Source organism: Perca flavescens, chromosome 16 (genome assembly GCF_004354835.1).
Source record: "Perca flavescens isolate YP-PL-M2 chromosome 16, PFLA_1.0, whole genome shotgun sequence".
Classification (NCBI taxonomy): domain Eukaryota; kingdom Metazoa; phylum Chordata; class Actinopteri; order Perciformes; family Percidae; genus Perca; species Perca flavescens.
In genome coordinates, this window is record NC_041346.1 from 14525820 (window position 1) to 14546627 (window position 20808).

Consider the following 20808-nt stretch of genomic DNA (forward strand, 5'->3'; position numbering starts at 1 on the left):
GTTTATTCTCCAGTCATGCAGCAGGCAAGTGAATACAGGTTAGGGGAATGAATACAAATAGTGAACTGCAGTATAGGGAAGACATTAGAAAGCTGCAGTTTCATATAAGTAACCGTGGGAGGGTTTTGTGCAAACAAATTGCTGCAGATACAACATTAACTGATTTCACTTCAGTATATATGGATTATGGATGAAATACTTGCATATGAAGAGCAGTGTGTTCATCTGAATTCATCGGAGAACGCCGAGAGCAACAGCCCAGGTTGGTCCAGCATCTTCCCATCTTTTGTTCTTACTATTCACATGACATTTTTATCACTTTTTTCGACATACTACTATAACTTTTTCATCACTTTTGTCGACATATTATGCTATGACGTTTTTTGACTATGACTTTTTTATCACTTTTTTCAAGATTCTATATATACTATGACTTTTTTATTACTTTTTTAACATACTATACTATAATTTTTGTGACTTTTTTCAACATACTATGCTATGATTTTTTCGACATGCTATATATACTATGACTTTTTTTGACATACTATACTATGACTTTTTCGACATGCCATACTATAGCGTTTTTCGACATGCTATTCTATGACTTTTTTTGACATGCTATACTATCACTTTTTTCGACATACTATACTATAACTTTTTCAACATGCTATACTATTAATTTTTATGACATTTTTTCGACATGCTATACTATCACTTTCTTATTACTTTTTTTGACATACTATACTATGACTTTTTTCGACATGCTAAACTATGACTTTTTAAAACTTCTCTACTCTATGTGCATCCCCAAGAGGTGCAAAGTTGAGGTAGAGGGTAGTTAGTGGCGCATAAGGCAACAGCTGTTTTTAAGAACCCAATGTTTGTGTGTTCAAACCTCACAAGGTACAATAAATTTTAAGAGAACATTCTCAAGAGTAAAGAAGTTGGGGTGGAGGGTTGTTAGTGGCACAAAAGGCTAAAGCAGGTTTTAAGAACCCGCCAGTAGAGGGTTCAACCCTCACAAGACACCATAAGTTTTAAGGTTTAACAGTGAACATGAAGATGTCAAATATGCCATGAGGACAGTCTCAAGAGCAGAGAAGGTGGGGTGGAGGGTTCTTCGTGGCACATGAGGTGAAAGCAGGTTTTTAAGAACACAATGGTAGGGGGTTCAAACCTTGCAAGCGGCAATACATTTTAAGGGCTAACAGTGAACATGAAGATGTCAAATATGCCATGAGAACTCTCCTATGAGTACAGTTGTTGGGGTGGAGGCTAGTTAGTTGCTCAAAGGGGAAGGCTGATTTTAAGAACACAACAGTTGTGGGTTCAACTCTCACAAGGTGTGATGAATTTAAGGTCTAGCTGTGAACATGAAGATGTCAAATACACCAGGAGAACTGAACTGCAAGTAGAGCATTTGGACTAGAGGGTAGTTTGTGACAGATAATGCAAAAGCTGGTTCAGGGGTCAATGCCATGGTAGATAGCAGGGGGTGATGGTAAATATACTGTTTTCGACATGCTGTACTATGACTTTTTTTATTAAGTTTTTTCGACATGCTGTACTATGACTTTTTTCAACATGCTATACTATGACTTTTTTTGGACATACTATAATATGACTTTATCTGTATGCTATATGACTTTTCACGACATGCTAAACTATGACTTTTTTCTAAACATGCTATACTATGACATTTTTACAATTTTTTTTTGGACATTCAATACTATGACTGTTTCATCACATTTTTCGACATACTACACTATCACTTTTTTCAACATGCTATACTATGACTTTTTACAACTTCTCTACTCTATGAGCACTCATAAGAGTGGAGAAGGTGGGGTAGAGGTTTGTTAGTGGCACATAAGATTTAAGCTGGCTTTAATAATGCAATGGTTGTGGGTTCAAACCTCCCAAGATATGATGATATTTATGGTCTAACAGTGAACATAAATATGTCAAATATTCCAGGAGGACAGTCCCTAGAGTGGATGGTAGTTAGTTGCACAAAGGTGAAAGCTGGCTCTAAAAACACAACAGCAGTGGGTTCAAAACTCACAAGGCACCATGAATTTTAAGGTCTAACAGTGAACATGAATATGTCAAATATGCCATGAGAACAGTCACAAAAGTGGAGAAGTTGGGGTGGAGGGTAGTTACTGGTACGCTGTTTTTAAAAAACACAATGGTCGTGCGTTCAAACCTCACAAGTGGCAATGCATTTTAAGGTCTAACAGTTAACATGAAGATGTCAAATGAGAACACTACCAGGAGTAGACTAGTTGGGCTGGAGGGTAGTTAGTTGCACAACTGCAGTGTGTTCAAATCTCACAAGGTGGGATGAATTTTAAGGTCTAGTAGTGAACATGAAGATATCAAATACACCAGGAGAACAGAACTAAGAGTAGAGCAGTTGGGTTAGAGGGTAGTTCATGGCATATAATGCAAAAGGTGGTTCAGGTTTCAATACCATGGTAGATAGGGTGGTGAGGGCGAATAGACTTTTTTCGACATGCTATACTATGTCGGCTATACTATGACTTTTTCGACATGCTATACTATGACTTTTTCGACATGCTATACTATGACTTTTTATCACTTTTTTTTGGACATACTATACTATGACTTTTTCAACATACTATACTATGACTTTTTTCGACATGCTATACTTTGACTTTTTTATCATTTTCTTTTGGACATACTATACTATGACTTTTTGGACATGCTATACTATGACTTTATCGGTATGATATAATATGACTATTTTATAATTTATTTTGGACATTCAATACTATGACTATTTTATCACTTTTTTGATGTACTATACTATAACTATTTCATAATATTTTTCAAAATACTACACTATCACTTTTTTGACATGCTATACTATGACTTTTTACAACTTCTCTACTCTATGAACAATCCCAAGAGTCTTGAAGTTGGGTTAGATGGTATTTAGTGACACATAAGGTGTAAGCTGTTTTTGAGAACACAAAGGTTGTGGGTTCAAACTTCACAAGGTTTGGTGATTTGTATGGTGAACAGTGAACATAAATATGTCAAATATGCCAGGAGAACAGTCCCAAGAGTGGAGAAGTTGGGGTGGAGGGTAGTTAGTGGTACAAAAGGTGAAAGCTGTTTTTAACAACACAACGGTTGTGAGTTCAAACCTCATAAGCATTGATACATTTTAAGGTCTAACAGTGAACATAAAGATGTCAAATACACAAAGTCTCGGTGCCTCATTTCGGTGCTCGACTTTACACTACACCTGACAGAATGTAACGTTAGCCTACCTTTAGCTAGCAGCTGGATTAATCACGGTTAAAATGCTGACAGCTAACGTTAAACAGTGTAAAGTGTGACTGTATTTCACTGTGGAGGACTTCAACAGCGGGATGTAACAGTCTGCTCTGCAGCGCAGCAGCTGCCGTTGTCGCAATTCAAAGATATACAGTATGTTTATATGGTCGGAATTAAACAACACAGACGGTGCGTTCACTCGCAGCTGCCGTTGTCGGAATTAAACAACACAGACGGTTCACTTGCAGCTGCCGTTGTCGGAATTAAACAACACAGACGGTGCGTTCACTTGCAGCTGCCATTGTCGGAATTAAACAACACAGATTCACTTAAAACAGGTAGCCTTGTGGTGCATTCACAGTAATTGTAAAATACCCTTTTCCCATCTGGGGTTCAACAGCAATTTACTGGTGAAATAAGTTATTGTTATAGTTATTACATTATTATTAAATCTTTAATTTTGACCGTGGCCTTAGCAATAAACAAGTCACTGACTGTTGTTTACTACACTTCTTTTTTTTCTTCTTTTTTTTTAACTTTATTGAAAACTACCGGTTCAGGCACCGTTTAGGCACCGTTTTAAAAGTATCGATTTAGCACCGGAATCAAAAAAAAAAAAACGATACCCAACCCTAACTATGACTTTTTTATTAAGTTTATTCGACATGCTATACTGTGATTTTTTTAATCATTTTTTTCGACATACTATACTATGACTTTTTCGACATGCTATACTATGACTTTTTATTACTTTTTTTCGACATACTATACTATGACTTTTTCGACATACTATACTATGACTTTATCAGTATGCTATACTATGACTTTTTTGACATACTATAGTAAGACTTTCTGGATAATTTTTGTTGGACATAGTATACTATGACTATTTTATCACTTTTTTGACATACTATACTATAACTTTTTCATCACATTTTTTGACATATTATTCTATGACTTTTTCGACATACTATACTATGACTTTATCGGTATGCTATAATATGACTTTTTTCGACATGCTATACTATGACTTTTTATCACTTTTTTGGACATACTATACTATGACTTTTTGGACATACTATAGTAAGACTTTTTGGACATGCTATACGATGACTTTTTATCACTTTTTTTGGACATACTATACTATGACTTTATCGACATGCTATTCTATGACTTTTTTTATCACTTTTTTCGATATACTATACTATGACTTTTTTCGACATGCTATCCTATGACTTTTTTATTGATATTTTTTTGACATACTATACTATGACTTCTTCAACATACTATACTATGACTTTATCGACATGCTATACTATGACTTTTTCGACATACTATACTATGACTTTATCGGTATGCTATACTATGACTTTTTTCGACATGCTGTACTATGACTTTTTATCACGTTTTTGGACATAATATATTATGACTTTTTGGACATACTATAGTAAGACTTTTTGGACATGCTATACTATGACTTTTTTGGACATGCTATACTATGACTTTTTCATCATTTTTGTTGGACATAGACCTATGACTATTTTATCACTTTTTTGACATGCTATACTGTAACTTTTTCCATCACATTTTTGGACATACTAAACTATGACTTTTTTATCATTTTTTTTGGACATACTATACTATGATTTTATCTGTATGCTAATAGGGTAAAAATACTTTTTTCAACATGCTATACTATGACTTTTTTATTAAGTTTATTCAACATGCTATACTGTGACTTTTTTATTAAGTTTATTCGACATGCTATACTGTGACTTTTTTAATAATTTTTTTCGACATACTATACTATGACTTTTTCGACATGCTGTACTATGACTTTTTATTACTTTTTTTGTACATACTATACTATGACTTTATCAGTATGCTATAATATGACTTTATCAGTATGCTATACTATGACGTTTTCGGCATACTATAGTAAGACTTTTTGGACATGCTGTACTATGACTTTTTATCACGTTTTTGGACATAATATATTATGACTTTTTGGACATACTATAGTAAGACTTTTTGGACATGCTATACTATGACTTTTTTGGACATGCTATACTATGACTTTTTCATCATTTTTGTTGGACATAGACCTATGACTATTTTATCACTTTTTTGACATGCTATACTGTAACTTTTTCCATCACATTTTTGGACATACTAAACTATGACTTTTTTATCATTTTTTTTGGACATACTATACTATGATTTTATCTGTATGCTATAATATGACTTTTTTCTACATGCTATACTATGACTTTTTTGACATACTATACTATGACTTTTTCTCACTTTTTTGGACATGCTATACTATGACTATTTCGACATACTATACTATGACTTTATCGGTATGCTATAATATGACTTTTTTCAACATGCTGTACTATGACTTTTTTATCATTTTTTTGGGACAAACTATAGTATGACTTTATCAGTATGCTATAATATGACTTTTTTCTACATGCTATACTATGACTTTTTATCACTTTTTTTGGACATACTATACTATGACTTTTTGGACATACTATACTATGACTTTTTTATCATTTCTTTTGGACATACTATACTATGACTTTTTCAACATACTATACTATGACCTTTTTCGACATGCTATACTATGACTTTTTTATTATTTGTTTTGACATACTATACTATGACTTCTTCAACATACTATACTATGACTTTAACGACATGCTATACTATGACTTCTTCAACATACTATACTATGACTTTATCGACATGCTATACTATGACTTTTTTCGACATGCTATTCTACGACTTTTTTATCACTTTTTTCGATATACTATACTATGACTTTTTTCGACAGGCTATACTATTACTTTATCAACATGCTATACTATGACTTTTTCAACATACTATACTATGACTTTATCGACATGCGATTCTACAACTTTTTTATCACTTTTTTTCAATATACTATACTACTCTATGAACAATCCCTAGAGTCTTGAAGATGGGTTATATGGTATTTAGTAACACATAAGGTGTAAGCTGTTTTTGAGAACACAAAGGTTGTGGGTTCAAACTTCACAAGTTTTGGTGATTTTTATGGTCTAACAGTGAACATAAATATGTCACATATGCCAGGAGAACAGTCCCAAGAGTGGAGAAGTTGGGGTGGAGGGTAGTTAGTGGTACAAAAGGTGAAAGCTGTTTTTAACAACACAACGGTTGTGAGTTCAAACCTCATAAGCATTGATACATTTTAAGGTCTAACAGTGAACATAAAGATGTCAAATACACCAGGAGAACAGAATAAAGAGTGGAACAGTTGGTGTAGAGAGTAGTTCATGGCATATAATGCAAAAGCTGGTTCAGTGTTCAATACCATGGCAAATAGGGTAAAAATACTTTTTTCAACATGCTATACTATGACTTTTTTATTAAGTTTATTCAACATGCTATACTGTGACTTTTTTATTAAGTTTATTCGACATGCTATACTGTGACTTTTTTAATAATTTTTTTCGACATACTATACTATGACTTTTTCGACATGCTATACTATGACTTTTTATTACTTTTTTTGTACATACTATACTATGACTTTATCAGTATGCTATAATATGACTTTATCAGTATGCTATACTATGACGTTTTCGGCATACTATAGTAAGACTTTTTGGACATGCTATACTATGACTTTTTTCGACATGCAATACTATTACTATTTTATCACTTTTTTTGACATACTATACTATGACTTTTTATCAATTTTTTTGGACATACTATACTAAGGCTTTATCAGTATGCTATAATATGACTTTTTCGACATACTATACTATGACTTTTTGGACATACTATACTATGAATTTTTATCACTTTTTTTGGACATACTATACTATGACTTTATCAGTATGCTATACTATGACTTTATCGGTATGCTATAATATGACTTTTTTCGACATGCTGTACTATGACTTTTTATCACTTTTTTGGACATACTATACTATGACATTTTGGACATACTATAGTAAGACTTTTTGGACGTGCTATACTATGACTTTTTTCGACATGCTATACTATGACTTTTTTGACATACTATACTATAACTTTTTCCATCACATTTTTGGACATACTATACTATGACTTTTTTGATCATGCTATACTATGACTTTTTTATCATTTTTTTTGGACATACTATATTATGACTTTTTCAACAGACTATACTATGACTTTATCGACATGCTGTACTATGACTTTTTATCACTTTTTTGGACATACTATACTATGACATTTTGGACGTACTATGACTTTTTGGACATGCTATACTATGACTTTTTTCGACATGCTATACTATGACTTTTTTGACATACTATACTATAACCTTTTCCATCACATTTTTGGACATACTATACTATGACTTTTTTGATCATGCTATACCATGACTTTTTTATAATTTTTTTTGGACATACTATATTATGACTTTTTCAACAGACTATACTATGAATTTATCGACATGCTATACTATGACTTTTTATCACTTTTTTTGGACATACTATACTAAGGCTTTATCAGTATGCTATAATATGCCTTTTTTCTACATGCTATACTGTAACTTTTTATCACTTTTTTTGGACATGCCATACTATGACTTTTTCAGTATGCTATAATATGACTTTTTTGGACAGGCTGTACTATGACTTTTTATCACTTTTTTGGACATACTATAGTAAGACTTTTTGGACATACTATACTATGACTTCTTCAACATACTATACTATGACTTTATCAACATACTATACTATGACTTTATCGACATGCTATTCTACGACTTTTTTATCACTTTTTTTCGATATACTATGACTTTTTTGACATGCTATACTATGACTTTTTGGACATGCTATACTATGACTTTTTTCGACATGCTATACTATGACTTTTTCAACATACTATACTATGACTTTATCAACATGCTATACTATGACTTTTTTCGACATGCTACTCTACAACATTTTTATCACTTTTTTCGATATACTATACTATGACTTTTTTATTATTATTTTTTTGACATACTATACTATGACTTCTTCAACATACTATAATATGACTTTATCAACATGCTATACTATGACTTTTTCAACATACTATACTATGTCTTTATCGACATGCGATTCTACGACTTTTTTATCACTTTCTTTCGATATACTATACTATTCTATGAACAATCCCAAGAGTCTTGAAGTTGGGTTAGATGGTATTTAGTGGCACATAAGGTGTAAGCTGTTTTTGAGAACACAAAGGTTGTGGGTTCAAACTTCACAAGGTTTGGTGATTTTTATGGTCTAACAGTGAACATAAATATGTCAAATATGCCAGGAGAACAGTCCCAAGAGTGGAGAAGTTGGGGTGGAGGGTAGTTAGTGGTACAAAAGGTGAAAGCTGTTTTTAACAACACGACGGTTGTGAGTTCAAACCTCATAAGCATTGATACATTTTAAGATCTAGCAGTGAACACAAAGATGTCAAATACACCAGGAGAACAGAATTAAGAGTGGAACAGTTGTTGTAGAGAGTAGTTCATGGCATATAATGCAAAAGCTGGTTCAGGGTTCAATACCATGGCAAATAGGGGCGCGTGAGTAAAAAGACTTATTTCGACATGCTATACTATGACTTTTTATCACTTTTTTTGGACATGCTAAACTATTACTTTTTCGGTATGCTATAATATGACTTTTTTGGACATGCTGTACTATGACTTTTTATCACTTTTTTGGACATACTATACTATGACTTTTTGGACATACTATGTAAGACTTTTTTGACATGCTATACTATGACTTTTTTCGACATGCTGTACTATGACTTTTTATCACTTTTTTGGACATACTATACTATGACTTTATCAGTATGCTATAATATGACTTTTTTCTACATGCTATACTATGACTTTTTATCACTTTTTTGGACATACTATACTATGACTTTTTGGACATGCTATACTATGACTTTTTTCGACATGCTATACTATGACTTTTTTATTATTTTTTTCGACATGCTATACTATGACTTTTTTATTATTATTTTTTTGACATACTATACTATGACTTCTTCAAGATACTATACTATGACTTTGGAACAGTTGGTGTAGAGAGTAGTTCACGGCATATAATGCAAAAGCTGGTTCAGGGTTCAATACCATGGCAAGTAGGGGCGCGTGAGTAAAAAGACTTTTTTCGACATGCTATACTATGACTTTTTTATTAAGTTCATTCGACATGCTATACTGTGACTTTTTTATTAAATTTATTTGACATGCTATACTGTGACTTTTTTAATCATTTTTTTCGACATACTATACTATGACTTTTTCGACATGCTATACTATGACTTTTTATTACTTTTTTTATTACAATGACTTTATCAGTATGCTATAATATGACTTTATCAGTATGCTATACTATGACTTTTTCGGCATACTATAGTAAGACTTTTTGGACATGCTATACTATGACTTTTTTGATCATGCTATACTATGACTTTTTTATCATTTTTTTTGGACATGCTATACTATGACTTTTTTATTAAGTTCATTCGACATGCTATACTGTGACTTTCTTATTAAATTTATTTGACATGCTATACTGTGACTTTTTTAATCATTTTTTTCGACATACTATACTATGACTTTTTCGACATGCTATACTATGACTTTTTATTACTTTTTTTATTACAATGACTTTATCAGTATGCTATAATATGACTTTATCAGTATGCTATACTATGACTTTTTCGGCATACTATAGTAAGACTTTTTGGACATGCTATACTATGACTTTTTGATCATGCTATACTATGACTTTTTTATCATTTTTTTTGGACATACTATACTATGACTTTTTCAACAGACTATACTATGACTTTATCGACATGCTATACTATGACTTTTTATCACTTTTTTTGGACATACTATACTATGGCTTTATCAGTATGCTATAATATGACTTTTTTCTACATGCTATACTGTGACTTTTTATCACTTTTTTTGGACATGCTATACTATGACTTTTTCAACATACTATACTATGACTTTATCGGTATGCTATAATATGACTTTTTTGGACATGCTGTACTATGACTTTTTATCACTTTTTTGGACATACTATCATATGACGTTTTGGACATACTATAGTAAGACTTTTTGGACATCCTATACTATGACTTTTTCAACATACTATACTATGACTTTATCGACATGCTATACTATGACTTTTTATCACTTTTTTTGGACATACTATACTATGACTTTATCAGTATGCTATAATATGACTTTTTTCTACATGCTATACTATGACTTTTTATCACTTTTTTTGGACATACTATACTATGACTTTTTGGACATGCTATACTATGACTTTTTTCGACATGCTATACTATGACTTTTTTATCATTTCTTTTGGACATACTATACTATGACTTTTTCAACATACTATACTATGACTTTTTTCAACATGCTATACTATGACTTTTTTATAATTTTTGTTGGACATAGTATACTATAACTATTTTATCACTTTTTTTGACATACTATACTATAACTTTTTCATCACATTTTTCGACATACTATTCCATGACTTTTTCGACAAACTATACTATGACTTTTTATCAATTTTTTTGGACATGCTATACTATGACTTTTTCGACATACTATACTATGACTTTTTTGGACATGCTATACTATGACTTTTTTATAATTTTTGTTGGACATAGACACTATGACTATTTTATCACTTTTTTGACATACTATACTATAACTTTTTCCATCACATTTTTGGACATACAATACTATACTATGACTTTTTTGGATGGAAGATGGATGGATGGACTATACTATGACTTTTTCAACATACTATACAATGACTTTATCGACATGCTATACTATGACTTTTTATCACTTTTTTTGGACATACTATGCTATGACTTTATCAGTATGCTATAATATGACTTTTTTCTACATGCTATACTATGACTTTTTATCACTTTTTTTGGACATACTATACTATGACTTTTTGGACATGCTATACTATGACTTTTTTCGACATGCTATACTATGACTTTTATCACTTTTCGATATACTATACTATGACTTTTATTGACATGCTATACTATGACTTTTTTATTATTATTTTTTGACATACTATACTATGACTTCTTCAACATACGATACTATGACTTTATCAACATACTATACTATGACTTTATCGACATGCTATTCTACGACTTTTTTTCAGGTGAGCAGGTAGGGAGGGACTGATTGCTACAGCTTCAGCGAGTTGTCTGATTATGTTCTCCCTTTAAAAGCAGTAGTGAGCCGGAGCAAGCGGGGGATGGCCGACTGCGAGAGAGGAGACGTGGACACTGTGTGGTGAGCTGGACAGCGCAAGTTTTGCCCTCGCGACCGAGAGCCTCGGGCCAAGTGGGAGCGAGGGAGCTCCAGACGGATTGTGGGACAATTCATTGCTGATGCGATCCTTAAATAAAGCGCTGTGGCAAATATTCCTCCCTGTGTGTTTGTCGTTGTCTGTGAACAGAGGTCTACGGCAGTGGAACTGCTACAAGTACGTCAAATAAAGTCTTGTTTTAGAATGACAAAAAAGTGATTAAAAACTTTTAGTATGGTATTTAAAATAGTTGTGAAAAAATCATAGTATGGTTTGTCAAAAAAAGTCATAGTAGTATGTTGAAAAAACCCATAGTATTGTTTGTCTAAAAAAGGGATAAAACTTATAGTATAGTATGTTGAAAAAAGTCATATAAAAAGTCATTGTATAATATGTCATACAATATGCCATAAAAAGTCATAGTATAGTACATAAAAAGTCATATAAAAAGTAATGATATAATATGTCATCTAAAATGCCATAAAAAGTCCTAGTACAGTATGTCATTCAAAATGTCATATAAAATGTCATAATATAATGTCTTTCAAAATGCCATAAAAAAGTTATATAGTATTTCATACAAAAAGTCACAAAAAGTCATTGTATAGTATGTCATAACAATGTTATATAAAAAGTCATAAGAAAAGTCATAGTATAGTATGTCATACAAAAAGTCATAAAAAGTAATTGTATAATATGTCACAACAATGTCATATAAAAAGTTGTAAGAAAAGTCATAGTATAGTATGTCATGCAAAATGCCATACAAAATCTTCCTAAAATATCATAATATAGTATGTTATACAAAATGCCATGAAAAGAATAGTATAATATGTCATAACAAAGTATTAGTATAGTATATCATTCAAAAAGTCATAAAAAGTCATAGCATGTCATACAAAATGCCATAAAAAGTCATAGTATGTCATTCAAAATGCCATAAGAAGTCATAGTATAGTATGTTTTAAAAATGTCATAAAATGGCACGAACTACCATAAAAAATGTGTAGTATGTTGTTCAAAAAGTCCATTTTCATGTGGTCAAAAATCCTGGCCTGAGCTTTGGCTGTGGTTGAGCATCTTTTAAATATTTTACCCAGAAGCATGCATTAGCTCCACAGCTGTTATATTTGTCATATAACAAAATACATTACAAGCTCAGATCTGAGACCTGCCTGACGGGCTGAATCATGAGGCTATGACTTGTTACCTAACTCAGGATGTGGAGGCAGCAAAAGCTTCATCTGCTGAGATTGCTGATGGAGAGTTGTCTGAAATACAGTACCTCAGCTCACAGCCAGAGGGGGAGCATTGCACACAGTTTTATTGCAGAGTGATTTACATAAAACTCAGCCTTATGTCAGCTGTAATCAGTCCCTTTCTAATGTACTTGACATATCTTTATAATTGGTATAATTTGCAGTACTGACTTTACAGATTTAACTCTAATATTGATGATGCAAAAATCTCCCAATCTCTTATTGCCATTACCAATTTTTTTATCTATTATATTTTCATTTTCTTATCTGTACTGATGCTTACTATATACTGTATCTTTTTATCTAAGCCCAGCAGAAAATAATTCCTATTACATGTTAAGGTATTAATTTGGTCCCTTTTGCTATATTTCTGGATGATGGAATTTTGGAATATGCATCTTTGAATACCACTTATCTGTGAAACATATAATTCAATATTTGTGACATTTTATGACAATTATATACAGTATTTATAATGTTAATATAAACAAAGCAATAGCTGACAATACATTGACATTGACTACATTATGGGAAAATGCAAGTTTTCAGATTTGAATGGTAATGAATTAAAACAATTCTGCTGTGCTTGTCCAAAGCAAAGTAGGTTTAAAGCAAATGTATGCAACTTCTCTTGAACAGGGATTACTGTAATTGAAGAGGCATAAATCCAGTAAATGGATTCAGTCAGTCAACAATATCTATACATTCTACTTTTCATATGGAAGAGGAAGAAGTAAGTATATTGCACCCATACTGCAATACTTTGGTGTAAAATGACAAAAGTAGAAGGGGAAAAGATGTAATGTAATGCTTTACATTACATCTTTTCCCCTTCTACTTTCGAGCAATACATCTAAAAATAACTGCATCCTAAAATATGAGTTAGGGGTATCAGGTTGGAGGAAAGTGGCTAACTCCATTATGACCTCCCTCCCAGTGTGTTGACCCTGAGCACACATTCCTGAAGCTGGATCTGAGAACCTTTGAGGGGGGTAACTTTTAGTTGAGTTAGAGTATATTGAGGGTGAAAATGGATGTCAACCAAACCCACTCAGAACCTGTACGGGTCCTGTGTGTGTATGTGTGTGTGTGTGTGTGTGTGTGTGTGTGTGTGTGTGTGTGTGTGTGTGTGTGTTATGACTCCAAGTTTGAGCTCCCAGTGTGGGCTTCCTTCTATCAATAAAAAATGGTTCCTGTGAATGGGATTCATTGACCCGGGCTGTAACTGAGTGACACCCTGTGGTGTAGTGCCAGCTCACAAATGGCTCATTTGTTTATAAGCTGACAATCACAGGCAGACCAACACGGAGAGGCACTGATATAAACAATGTTTTGCTCTAAAATTTGTACCGAAAAGAAAATGTGGAACTCTAAGTGTACAAGGATTACATAGTTGCTTTGATAATTCATTCATAATGTATCGAGTGGGGAGAAGAGGCCTAATTATCTTTGATTTATTTTTTGTGGTAACATTAAAAAGGTAAATTGGAACACAGCAGACTCAATGGTACATGATGTATTTTAGACTGTCACTGAATTAAAGAATTTTGATTAGTTTCTTATAAAGCAAGCTTTACTTTTGCATGGTACAGACATTACCACGCTTTTTCTACTTGCATCAGAATAGAAAAAATGCTAATAATTCATAAATAATATAAGTAAGGCAGGGTCCATGAAACCCTTACTTCCTTGTAGAAATACAATTTGTTTACAGAAGATATTTTGACTAGTCATTGCAGGAAAAGCACAGGTGTCTACTATCAACATTAACGATGGCTCTGCTCTATTCAGGTGCCCCAATAAGCCATTACTGTGGGACTGTGTACCAGCATGCACAATAGGAGACTGTAACTAAGCCGTACAATGGAATCATCCATTTTATTATTTACACCTGTGCTTTGTGTACTGCGATATGTCCGAATTTGTATATAAGTGTTTACCGTACAAAAACAACTCAGACACAGAGACACAACGGTCATTTCATTGGAGCTCTGCACTCTGTTCATTCTCGCAATAAAAAGGCATACCTGAGCACAAGCAGGTGGCAGTGTTTCATTTCGGTCAGATTGCTTTTTGAATAATATCAATGCGTTGCCAGCAACCAGCAACATTTTAGGTATGTAGATTACGTATGTATCTGTTCTTCAGAATGAAGAATTGGTATGTAAATTGACCCTCTAAAGTAAGCCTTTAGTTTTCTAATCCTCATCCTGGCCCTTCGAATGGGTTGTTGTAAATACCTTCTAAATATCATAATAACTAATAATAATTCAGAATAAAAGATTTCGTGGAAAAGTACAGTTTACAGAGGGAGATGGAGGAGGAGAAACAGATGCACAGACCTCAGCAATCAACATGAATAAATCCCTGAATATTTCCAAAATAGTGTATGCATCTTCCATTGTCCGTACAACTGCTTTGAATTCACTGAGACTAATAGGTTCCTTACGTTTTGAGTATTACTGTGGGCAGTTTCACGCAGAGGAAGCAAGCATTATGAAAACTTGATTCACATGTAAAGGTAATGGGGTCTAAAACTCCAGTCCTCATGGGACACTGTCCCCCTGTGAAATAATACATACACTGAATGCTGAGGCAAAAAACAAATTTAAGGCAGAAAACTAATGATTTCTAATTAAGGCTGAAAAAAAGGCCATGTGTGAAAATATATACTTTTAAGTATTTCCATAAAGCTACCTCGTTATTGAAATGAAATCAGTTTAAATTCATGTTTATAAGTACCTATATATCTTTGACTGTAACTCTCATTTGTAGTATGCATTCATATAGGCCTATGAACACTGGGATGTAGGCAATACAAAGATTGAGAAATAAGAATTTTTTTTAATAATCAATGAATTGTTGAAGTCATTCATCAAGCAAAAATGCCAAGCATTTATTGGATCCAGGTCTGCAATTGTGACAATTCACTTCTTTCTTCTGTTTTATATTACTAAGTAATAGTATTGGTCGAAGGTCTAACCTGCACTAATAACATATTATAATATATTTAACCCCAAGGAGATTAAATATATAAATATACAGAGGACTCAACAGAGCATTTATAACCATGGATCTCAGTTAACACACTGCTATGACTCGTAGACTAATGCAGTAATAATAGCCACACTGAGACTTACTCTACACATAGGCTTATTTGTGCAAGACTGTGAGGGATCGACCAGTGCTTCATCAGATAAACAATAACATGCTGGGCTTGTTTTAACAATGGAGAAGTGATTTGACCTTGTGGCTCAAAATGTACAGAGGGACTGGCTGGACAAAAGCATAACTGGGTAGATTAATGTTTTAATGGATTGGTTATAATGGGTGAAATTAGTAGCCATGTCCTAAATAATAAAAGCAATAAAAAGGTGAGAATTACTGATTAATCTGGATCAAAGGCAATAAGATATCAATATCATGTAATGAACAGATTGATAGAAAGTCTATAATTGTCTCTTTTTAGAATTGGAAATCATCAAAGATTACAAAATCAGTCATTATACAGTCCAGAAGTTCTGTCTTTCATTACATGCAGCTCGGCATCGCAAGGTGTGATTTTTCAATTTTTCACAAGGGACCATGATATTTTTAATGAGGCCTTTAGCTGGTGCCAATAAATAGTGTACAATTCCATTTTTTCCAGGACATAAACTACCCAAGATTTTCAATGCCTTGTCTTTATTTTTACCTAATTTTGTGCTACACAGGAAACAGACGTCTGCATGGACATCTGCTTTCAATTCCTACAGGTTTACTTTGTCCAATCTGGCAACCCCACCTCCAGTCCAGTGTGGGGTATTTTCATAAGACCCGTTTTCTTATTTGATTGTGTTTTAAGGAGTAGATGTCAGTCAGGAGCATATTTATTTCATATGACTGTGATGAATGAGGGGATAATGAGATAAAAAACCCCACAAGCTAATGTAGTAACAGATCCTAAAAAAAGTTGTGTGTTATGTGATTGAACAGATTTGAATGTCGTAATTAAGATTCCCCTATTTATATAGATAATACTTTCAATTTTATTTTTTATGAGAACATGTTTTCATGTGCAAGTAATGCAAAGGTGATCCAAGTGATTCTGGTTGAAATACTATCCTCCAGCTAATTCATGTCCATCATGTTTGCAGGCAATGGACTCCTGGGTTTGAATATGGAATTAGAATTACCTGTTATCAATATACAGGCTTTACAGGCTTGAATTACACATGGAACGCAGTTTGGACAAAAGGTAAAAGACCATAAAAAAAGTTTGACTTATGGAATTCACACCAATCTTTGTGCAACGTTTCTGATGGTAAATGAGCTGTAACATCTGTCAGTAAAAGCACTCAACGGGAGGCAATTAGAGGAGCAACCTGCACCTTTGTTTGTTTATTCTTTTAAAGAATGACTGAGTGACTTACATGGTCTGTTGTTTTGAAAGTTTTGTGTTACATAGGGCATAGGAAAGATCTCGTTTAGAGGCACATACTGTTTTTAATTATTATGTTTTTGTGCAGTTTGCGTTGGCTATACGGTTATGACTTTAGTTATGAAATATGGTTCTTCTCTGCTCATTTCCTTTCTAGCACACAATCACACAATGAAAGTTACAGACGTGCCACATGCTCGTTCAGTTGTGCATTACATATAGGATCAACAGAAAAAAAGTCAGAGGTATAATTTGTTAGCGAGACAGATTACATATTCTACCTGATTTATCAAAGTGTCAGAGGTAAAGGCCTTAATAATTCATACAGGGAAAATTCAGAGGTTGTTAATGTTAAATAAGATCAGTGTGTTATGGCCTTTGCATTCCAGATGTTACCTTCGTGTCAGGTCAACTTTCATCATTAAACTCAAGTGAAAATCAAAGGAATTGCCTGTACTCTGCATGCAGCCATTAGCTGAAACTTTTCCTCTCTTGGTGGAGGGGAAAAAATACTGCAGACAAGGAAGAAATTGAAAAATACTAAAGCTACCCATGATTCTGAGTGTGTTGTTTAGCATTTTTCAATGTTTTAATGAAAGAAATCAAACAAAGCAGACAGAGGAAAAGCTAAGTTACATCTTAGTAAGTACTCTGTGGATTGAATCACTTACCTCTCATACCTCACACCTCATTTATACCCATAAATTGTGTTTCCTGTCTTAACATTGCTTGTGCACATCAGTCATACACAGACCTCTATGACCTGCTCTAGCACACAGTCACTCCTAAATCAAAGCATAAACTAACGAGTCAATTAGCTTTCTTTTCCTGTTGATATAACAAATCAATTAACTCTCATTTCCTGTACATCTAAAGAGTCTGTTAGCTCTGGTTTCCTGTTTGTTTCCTGCAGGATCCACATGTGCTGGCAGAGCAGCTGCCTTGTTTGTGGCAGACCACATGCACACATCAAACATGTTCTAATAGCAGCCTTATCACAGCACATTAACCTCACATAAACATGCCATGAACCCAAGGTCACGGCAGGAGGGGAGGGCAGCCTGTGTGTACGTGTGTGTGTGTGTGTGTGTGTGTGTGTGTGTGTGTTTGTGTGTGCGTATGTGTGTGCATGTGTGTGTGGTGTGCACACCCACCCACACATTTGTTCATGACAGCCAAAACACAGAGCGGTCAACTGATCACCATCTGGTGGTGAGTTGGGTCAGAGGGTGGGGGAAGACTCTGGACAGACCTGGTAAGCCCAAACGGGTAGTGCGGGTAAATTGGGAACGTCTGGAGGAGGCCCCTGTCCGACAGACTTTCAACTCACACCTCCGGCAGAGCTTTTCGTGCATCCCTGTGGAGGCTGGGGGCATTGAACCCGAGTGGACAATGTTCAAAGTTTCCATTGCTGAAGCTGCGGCGAGGAGCTGTGGTCTTAGGGTCTTAGGTGCCTCAAGGGGCGGTAACCCACGAACACCGTGGTGGACACCGGTGGTCAGGGAAGCCGTCCGACTGAAGGAGTCTTTCCGGGACATGTTATCCCAGAGGACTCCGGAGGCGGTTGCAGGGTACCGAAGGGCTGCAGCCTCTGCCGTGAAAGAGGCAAAGCAGCGGGTGTGGGAGAAGTTTGGAGAAGACATGGAGAAGGACTTTCGGTCGGCACCAAGGTACTTCTGGAAAACTGTTCGCCACCTCAGGAGGGGGAAGCGGGGAACCATCCAAGCTGTGTACAGTAAGGATGGGACACTGTTGACCTCAACTGAGGAGGTAATAGGGCGGTGGAAGGAGCACTTTGAGGAACTCCTGAATCCGACTATGCCCTCTATGTTAGCGGCAGAGCTGGAGGATGATGGGGGATCATTGTCAATTTCCCAGGTGGAAGTCACTGATGTAGTCAAACAACTCCACAGTGGCAAAGCCCCTGGGATTGATGAGATCCGTCCAGAAATGCTCAAGGCTCTAGGTGTGGAGGGGCTGTCCTGGTTGACACGCCTCTTCAACATTGCGTGGAAGTCTGGGACAGTGCCAAAGAATTGGCAGACCGGGGTGGTGGTTCCCCTTTTTAAAAAGGGGGACCAGAGGGTGTGTGCCAATTACAGGGGTATCACACTTCTCAGCCTCCCTGGTAAAGTCTACTCCAAGGTGCTGGAAAGGAGGGTTCGGCCGATAGTCGAACCTCAGATTGAAGAGGAACAATGTGGATTCCGTCCTGGTCGTTGAACAACAGACCAGATCTTTACTCTCTTGTGGATCTGGAAAAGGCGTATGACCGGGTCCCCCGGGAGATACTGTGGGAGGTGCTGCGGAAGTATGGGGTGAGGGGGTCTCTTCTCAGGGCCATCCAATCTCTGTCCGACCAAAGTGAGAGCTGTGTCCGGGTTCTCGGCAGTAAGTCGGACTCGTTTCAGGTGAGGGTTGGCCTCCGCCAGGGCTGCGCTTTGTCACCAATCCTGTTTGTAGCATTTATGGACAGGATATCGAGGCGTAGTCGGGGTGGGGAGGGGTTGCGGTTCGGTGGGCTGGGGATCTCATCGCTGCTCTTTGCAGATGATGTGGTCCTGATGGCATCATCGGCCTGTGACCTTCAGCACTCACTGGATCGGTTCGCAGCCGAGTGTGAAGCGGTTGGGATGAGGATCAGCACCTCTAAATCTGAGGCCATGGTTCTCAGCAGGAAACTGATGGAGTGCCTACTCCAGGTAGGGAATGAGTCCTTACCCCAAGTGAAGGCGTTCAAGTACCTTGGGGTTTTGTTCGCGAGTGAGGGGACAATGGAGCGGGAGATTGGTCGGAGAATCAGCACAGCGGGTGCGGTATTACATTCAATTTATCGCACTGTTGTGACGAAAAGAGAGCTGAGCCAGAAGGCAAAGCTCTCGATCTACCGGTCAGTTTTCGTTCCTTTCGTTTTTTTTTATTATGAATGTGCAGGATGAGGAACATGTTATTTATTATTTATAGATCTGTTTTTGGTCTCCACCAACTCCTGAGAAAAATAGCTGACCCTGCTAAATGCTCCATTATCTTCACAAACCAAAACCATAAACAGGTAGAATATGCTAAAATGCTATGTAGAGCTCAGGGAAACTGCAGTCAGGTGCTAATTCTCTGCGGGGTTGTCATTACAAGTGACCCCTTTGATATTGCACATAATCATTTGATGCATTGTTAATATGAAAATATTGATCATAGCAGCTTTAAATCCTCGAAATTCAAGGGATCACATATCACACAAAAATCCATCTTGCCAGGCTTCATGTAATGCATTTGTGAAAACAACAACATCTGGCGCATCAGGTTGGGTCATCACTAGTCTTGCATTGCCAGACCTATCTCCCCAGCAATTGGGTCAAAGTTCTGGCCCCTCCACATATACATTCCTGGATAGGAGAAAAAATGC